A 7965-nucleotide genomic window follows, 5' to 3' on the forward strand; every position below is an offset into this window, starting at 1 on the left:
ATTGCAAGAATTATCTCCCCATAAACTTAGATTTTTTTACTAGAAAAATGTTATTTTTTATTATAACTTTTTTATTTTTAAAGGTATCTACCTCAAACTTCAAATACTTATTCCTAATCATCAAATACATTTTATGTGACAATGTTCATAACTCTTGAAGCAATATTTACAGATTTATCTCTCTTTGAACTAATGATTTTCTTTAAGAAATATAATAACTTCTTTACTTTTTAAGGTATCTACTTCAAACTTCAAATATATATTTCTTATCATTACCCAAATGTGTGACAAGGTCCATAACTCTAGCATGACTATTTCTAGAATTATTCCCCTTGATCTTGGAATTAATGTTAACAAATGTTATTTTTTTACTATAACTTAATACATAATTATACATAATTGATTTTTCTTTCATAGTTTTGTCCTCCTTACTGCGTCCAGTATTTTATTAGTCGAGCTTTGCTGTCTCCTGTGACAGCTCTTGTTACACTTTGAACTTTGTCCGGGACATAACTAAAACTATAAGAGATATCAACATGAAACTTTGTTGGTAGATAGATCTCATTGTGTAGAAGTACAGTGCAAAAAACCATAACTCTGTCTTGCCTAATTTTGGAGTTATTGCCCTTTGTTCATTTTTACACTTTGAGCTTTGTCTGGGATATAACTCTAAAACTATAAGAGATATCAACATGAAACTTTGTAGGTAAATAGATTTCATTGAGTAGAAGTGCAGTGTGAAGGAACTATAACTCTGTCTTGCCTAATTTTTGAGTTATTGCCCTTTGTTCATTTTTATACTATGAACTTTGTCCAGGACATAACTCTAAAGCTATAGGAGATATCAACATGACACTTTGTTGGTAGATAGATCCCTTTGAGTAGAAGCACTGTGCAAAAAAGCCATAACACTGTCTTGCCTAATTTTGGAGTTATTGCCCTTTGTTCATTTTTACACTTCGAACTTTGTCCGGGACATAAATCTGAAACCATTAGAAGTATCAAAATGAAACTTTGTAGGTAGATTGATCTCGTTAAATAGAAGTGCAGTGCAAAAGTACCATAACTCTGCCTTGCCTAATTTTTGAGTTATTGCCCTTTTTTATCATTGATTGAGCTTGTGCACTACATTTGGCAAAGCACTTTTATTACTGATGGACCTTCTACAGTACTTATCACTGTTTGACTTTATGCACTACAATTTGCAAAGCTCTTTATTGATGTATCCCGAAATTTTTATCAGTAAAGACCTGTTGCTATTGATTGATGGCAAGTACAGTTGGTTAAAGATATATGCTGTCATTTAAGATCTGATTTGATATTCTTGGCAATTTAGCTCAGTCATTTTAGATTAACCATACAATCTAGCTATTTTTCATAATTTTGTTTATAGCAATATTTTTCAATAAATTTAGTAAGAAAATAGTAGAACCATGGTTTGTTTTAATAAAAAATACTAAGAAATTGATAATGCAAGATTAAACAATAATTTTTGTTATAAAAATATATTATCAGCTTACTGGACAAGAAACTTTAGAAAAAAAATCATTATTATGGAATTTGCATTTAGTCCAGAATCTGATGAGACATTTTATTTCAGAATAGAATTTATATCTATATAAATACTTATGCTTGTGATTTTGTGTGAATGTAATAAAAATATTAGACAGAAGTGTTCATCTGATAACTCATAACCTGACACATGATGTTAGATGATATTGAAGATACTAAAAATATTCTTGCAAAGTTCTCCAACCCCCTTTTTTTATGTAGATTTCTTTACTTTGATAAGTAATGAAGTATTCACCATGGACATTGAATTCTTGTTTACTATCATTCAAAAGGGCAGGCAACTGTGTAATTCATACATTTTGTCTGTGAATTATACCCCATTTTCAATTTAATCTGTTTCAGCTAAAGTACTATTTTTCTGAAAACCCAACAAAGATGTTCATCCTTATTATTATGTAAACAATGTTACATGGAATACTTGTTTATTTTATTTACATTGGAATGCATACATGTATGACAAGAGGACATATTATAATTTATTATATAAAATTAACCCTGTCAGTTAGACTAATTTTTATTTAATTATTTCCCTTTTTGAACTTTGGATATTTTCCTAATTTCCTTAAAATCTGACCACAGATATCAGTAAATTACTTTGAACTCGAAATATTTGTGATGATAAGTCTTCCAACTATCTTTCCATAATTATGCTTTCTTTCTTTTACCTGACTATCGTAAAATAATGAAGTAGTTCTAATAGATTCTATATTGTTTTTTTCTTTTTTCTTGCTTTTTTTTTTGGTGGGGGGAGGCATGACATAAAAAAATATTTTCAATTGTTTTCAAGGTGGGGTGGGGGGAATCTGAAAAGATAAGTTTAAATAATATGTCCATTTTTTGTTGCTTTCCGCAAGGGAGTTTACTCTTAAGGTCATATTTTGTAAGTGGTAGTTAAATAAATTAAACTAAAAGTTAAAAACCAACCAGGACCATGAGCTACAATTTGATTTGGGGTGGATACAGTATGTACTTATGTACTATCATTATTGACATAATGATTTTTATTTTTTTATACAATTTTCCTTTTTAATTTTTACTGTAGCATGTTTAATATGTCATATTTAAACTCAAAAAGGAAGTATATTTAAAACCTTAAAAAGGAAGTAATTTGTATTGAAAGAAATACTATGATATTATCTGACTATCACTGATTAAAACATTATTATCCAAAGATCAATTTTATGTTATGTTTACATTGTACATCCATAAATGATATTATAAACAATTTTTCTTTCAATTGTGACATTTGTCAACCATTTATTGATATAAGGGAATAAAAGACAATTTTTACCACAACTGACTTATTTAAAAGACTGTATATTTGAAATATGATCTATTAAGTATTTATGTCATACGATATAATGAGGTAGATCTATTTTTAGTAACGTATATTTTTTAGGGGATTTTTGTAAAATAACCTGGAAGTTTTGCATATAATGACAATTGTTTAACAGATATCTACTAGTATATATACTAGTAGATATCTGTTAAACAATTGTCATTATTGTTTCATCAATACAAAGAAAAGGTGATTAGCATTTTGTAAAAAACTGTCTTCATTTTTCTGTTTACAAGTGATTAAAAATACATGTAAGTCTTTTCAAACTATTAATATTTAAAGTATTTTATTTCAATTATATTCCTTTCTTAGTTGTATGATTTTGAGTATAGCCTGTTTTATTTACTTTGACATCTTTAATTTGATCTTCATTTTGAAAGTTAAAATTGTATTATATAAATTAATATATAAAAATCATAATGTCCACTGTAAAGTTTCTATTGGATGTTGCCTGAAATTGGTATTTTATTATCATTTAAGTTGTCAGATCAGTAAATTCTTCTGATAAAATATTTTTTTACTATTATTTCTTTTAAGTATCATTTGAGTGGTTGTCCTGTCCGTGCTCTGCCTTGCACCCTGTCCTGTTTTTGTTTGGGGTCCTCCTGGGCTCCTTGCCTCTGGTTCTTGTTGCTGGGTTATGTGATTGTTGCGTTCATTGAACGTCACCTTTTCTGGTTGATCTTAATCATTCCTATCATATTTTTTGCTACATACAGGGCTAAACCGGGGGGCTATTATTACAACACAGTTTTTCCTAAATCCAAAAATCATTGTAAATACATTTAGCGATAGCTAGTGTTGGTAATAACATTAAAAAGGTATTAAAGTTTATATGATACATTTTTAGCTCACCTGTCACAAAGTAACAGGGTGAGCTTTTGTGATCGCTTTTCTTCCGGCATCCGTCCGTCCGTCCGTCCGTCGTCCGTCCATAAACTTTTGCTTTAAATGACATCTCCTCATAAACCACTAAGCCAATTTCATCCAAACTTCACAGGAATGTTCCTTTGGTGGTCACCTTAAAAATTGTTCAAAGAATTTAATTCCATGCAGAACTCTGGTTGCCATGGCAACCAAAAGAAAAAACTTTAAACCTCTTCTTCTAAAAAACCCAAAGAGCTAGAGCTTAGATATTTGGCATGAAACATCTTCTAGTAAGTGTCTACCAAGTTTGTTCAAAGAAAAGCCCTGGGGTCAAAATTGGCCCCGCCCCAGGGGGTCATTGATTTTCCCTATATGCATATAGTAAAAACTTAAAAAAGCTTCTTTTAAAGAATCCAAAGAGCTAGAGCTAAGATATTTAGCATGAAACATCTTCCTATGTGTGTCTACAAAGTTTGTTCAAATAAAAGCCCTGGGGTCAAAATTGGCCCCGCCCCAGGGGGTCATTGATTTTCCCTATATGCATATAGTAAAAACATAAAAAATCTTTTTTTAAAGAACCCAAAGTGCTAGAGCTAAGATATTTAGCATGAAACATGTTCAAATGGATTTCTACCAAGTTTGTTCAAATAAAAGCCCCAAAAGAACCCAAAGTGCTAGAGCTAAGATATTTAGCATGAAACATGTTCTAATGGATGTCTACCAAGTTTGTTCAAATAAAAACCCTGGGGTCAAAATTGGCCCCGCCCCAGGGGGTCATTGATTTTCCCTATATGCATATAGTAAAAACTTAAAAAATCTTCTTCTAAAAAACCCAAAGAGCTAGAGCTTAGATATTTGGCATGAAACATGTTCTAATGGATGTCTACCAAGTTTGTTCAAATAAAAGCCCTGGGGTCAAATTGGCCCCGCCCCAGGGGGTCTTTGATTTTACCTATAGGCATAATTAGTAAAAACTTAAAAAAAATTATTTTAAAGAACCCAAAGAGCTAGAGCTAAGATATTTACCATGAAACATTTTCTTATGGGTGTCTACCAAGTTTGTTCAAATAAAAGCCCTAGGGTCAAAATTGGCCCCGCCCCAGGGGGTCATTGATTATCCCTATATACATATAGTAAAAACTTAAAAAATCTTCTGTTAAAGAACCCAAAGAGCTAGAGCTAAGATATTTAGCATGAAACATGTTCTAATGAATTTCTACCAAGTTTGTTCAAATAAGAGCCCTGGGGTCAAAATTGGTCCCGCCCCGGGGGTCATTGATTTTCCTTATATGTGTATAGAAAAAACTTAAAAAATCTTCTTTGAAAAAAACCAAATAGCTAGAGTTTAGATACTAAGCATGAAACATCTTCTAGTGATTGTCTACCAAGTTTGTTCAAATAAAAGCCCTAGGGTCAAAATTGGCCCCACCCCGGCTGACATTGATTTTCCTTATATGTGTATAGCAAAAAATTAAAAGTCTCCTTTGAAAAAACCCTAATAGCTAGAGTTTAGATATTAAGCATGAAACATTTTCTAGTAAGTGTCTACAAAGATTGTTCAAATCAAAGCCCTTGGGTCAAAACTGGCCCTGCCCCAGGTGTGTCATTATTTTTAACTATATGTGTAAAGAAAAAAACTTGACCAGCTAGACCTTGGATGTTAAGCATGAAATATCTTCTAATGGGTGTCTACCAAGTTAGTTTAAATAAAAGCGCTGGGGTTAAAACTGGCCCCGCTCGATGGGCCTATATACAGGTGAGCGACTTCAGGGCCATCATGGCCCTCTTGTTGTGTTTACTATAAAATAGAATGGATTCTGAAGGATTTGAATAAAATTATGGATTTACTCATAAGTTCAGCACTGATGAGTAGATTTTTCCATATCAAAAAGCCTGGAGTGGGGCGGGGGGGAGGAGACTATAAAGGGAGAGGCATTTAATAGGAATTTTACGGTACATGTCAATTGAACATTATATTTATATATTTTGGAGATTCTTAAATATAAAAACACCAAACTTGAGCAATCAACAGTATACATTATAGATTCAGGTCTACTATATATTATAAGCAATTATAGGTTACAATAATTTAAAGCAGCATGCCTCCAGTTTTAATTATGCTAATTTTCATGAAAATTTTGAAAATTAGTTTAAAAGTAAAATATTATTAAGTGAACAAAGAAAGTAATTTTCAGTTACAATCCTCTTTAATAATGCCAAAAGAGTTTAAAATATGTAAAATTAGCCCCTACTGTGTTAGTCACACAGTAAAATAAATGGTGGTAAATACTGAAAAATCAGTTATTTCATCACACATAATATGTAAATTATTACTTGAATCTTAAATCTTTTTACTTTTTTCAAAATCTAAGTATATTTTTCTCAAATTTAATTGTTTTGAAATATTTTAGCTCATCTGGAGGCTGCGATGATGGCGCAGCTTTAAATGCAGTTTAGTTTCAATTTACTGATAAATTTAATTTCTAATCTTATTTCTTGGCTCATTTTAGCCTTTTGTATTTATTTATATGATACTTACATAAATTTCTTTTTTTATCATACTTAATTATTACTGTATTATATTTTTGTAAGACCACTACATTTAACCACAACAAATGTTTTACAAATTGCCTCTTATAAAAACTGTCAATAGTTTTTTTAGTACATTTGATTAAGTCTTATTTTTTTATTGAAAGCAATATGATTTCCTTCCTTGTTGATCATTAACCATTATGTTCTAGTGTAGCATTGTTTATTTCACAATAAAGAAAGGGACGCAGTTTCTAATTTTAACTGTTAGAAAACCAATACTGAGTAAGTAATTTTCCAAACATGGCATTGGCCATATATAGCCAGCAGGTCCTTTAAATATTTAGTCTATTTTTTCCAGTTTATTTGTAAAGGGAAATCCAAATCATAATGTAGGTGACACAAATACATTGGCATGCTGGATCTGAACTTTATTTTAAGATTGTGTTTGTATTGAAATTAAATGACACAATACATGTATTTGTTATTTTTTTAGTTTTTAAAACTTCCTGGTTTGTGCTGAGAGTGTCAAATTTAGTACATTACAAGTACTATTGTTCAGATATAATAGCAATCCTGTGAGTCAGTGGTGAGCTTAAAAAAATAATTAAGAAAAAAATTTAAATTTCCTTTTTTTTTGCAGAGTATATTTACCTGTCGGATTGCTGTTTTCGTACAGTTTAAGTTTTAAAAAAGCCAACTACACAAGGTTAGTCAATTACCTTATTTGTACTGTCAAATTTTGTTAAAAATATAATAGAATTTGTTTTGAAATAAAGTAGAAATTATCTATTTCAGTAGCGTTGTGTACTTCATTAGAATATACATTCCATCCATGGGCATGCTTTTTGCATTTCTATTTAGAAAAACTTCTAGTTTAATAATTTCTGTCAACAGTAGGGCTTTAAATTTTGTAAAGTTTCATATTTAATGCCGGAAATGTTAATACATTTGTATCTAGATTTAATTTGGTCATGTTAGTGTGCAGATAAAAGTGAATATGACTATGACCTAGAGACCTACTTTTGCATTTTTTCAAATACTATGTAGCCTTCATTTAAGACCGCATTAGAGTTATGCATCTAAAATAACCTATGGTTGCTCTCAGTATGTCAACCAGTGGTTTTTAACTTTAAGAGTACAACTTTGTGAAATTTAAACTATTTGTTTGTAATAATGTAAGAGCAATAAAAATTTCAATATCATAGATAACCATGAATATGACCCACCGACCTATTTCTGCGTCATTGTAATAATATGACAATGTCTATATGAAAAGTTTTTACTTGCCTCAAATTGTCATAGTAAGTCCTTTGATGTAAAATTGCTTTCTTTGGTTGATAATTTACAATGAAAACTGGTAATGTTCAGTATTTATTTGTAAATCATTTTAAATTTCTGTATTTTTTGTTTCCATTGTCTAGGAAGAGTAAAAAACCAAACAAGTGAAGTAGCTCATTGTTATCCTCTCAAATCAAATATTTGATAAGTTGTGTTGTTGTTTTTTCAGCTCCGCTTTGTTTGATCATCTTTAAAAATCCGCAATATGAATGCACAAGGACAGAGAAATGTTGAAAAAGATGGTTCTGTCAACAAAGATCCAAATACCCCAAAAAAAAGCAAAAAGAAATAAAGTTGCTTTTAAAAACTCCCTTTTC

The 7965-nt window shown here is 30.5% G+C and overlaps 1 long non-coding RNA gene across 1 annotated transcript; it reads left to right on the forward strand.

Moving 5' to 3' along the window:
• The first annotated feature begins 3046 nt into the window (after positions 1 to 3046).
• LOC132717768 (uncharacterized) lies at positions 3047 to 7925 on the forward strand. The gene is made up of 3 exons (XR_009623993.1): positions 3047 to 3162; positions 6951 to 7016; positions 7818 to 7925. It is a non-coding gene; the product is annotated as an uncharacterized LOC132717768 (long non-coding RNA).
• The last annotated feature ends 40 nt before the right edge of the window (positions 7926 to 7965 follow it).

The sequence above is a fragment of the Ruditapes philippinarum genome, unplaced genomic scaffold (assembly GCF_026571515.1).
Source record: "Ruditapes philippinarum isolate M1 unplaced genomic scaffold, ASM2657151v2 ctg10837_1_1_1_1, whole genome shotgun sequence".
Lineage (NCBI taxonomy): Eukaryota > Metazoa > Mollusca > Bivalvia > Venerida > Veneridae > Ruditapes > Ruditapes philippinarum.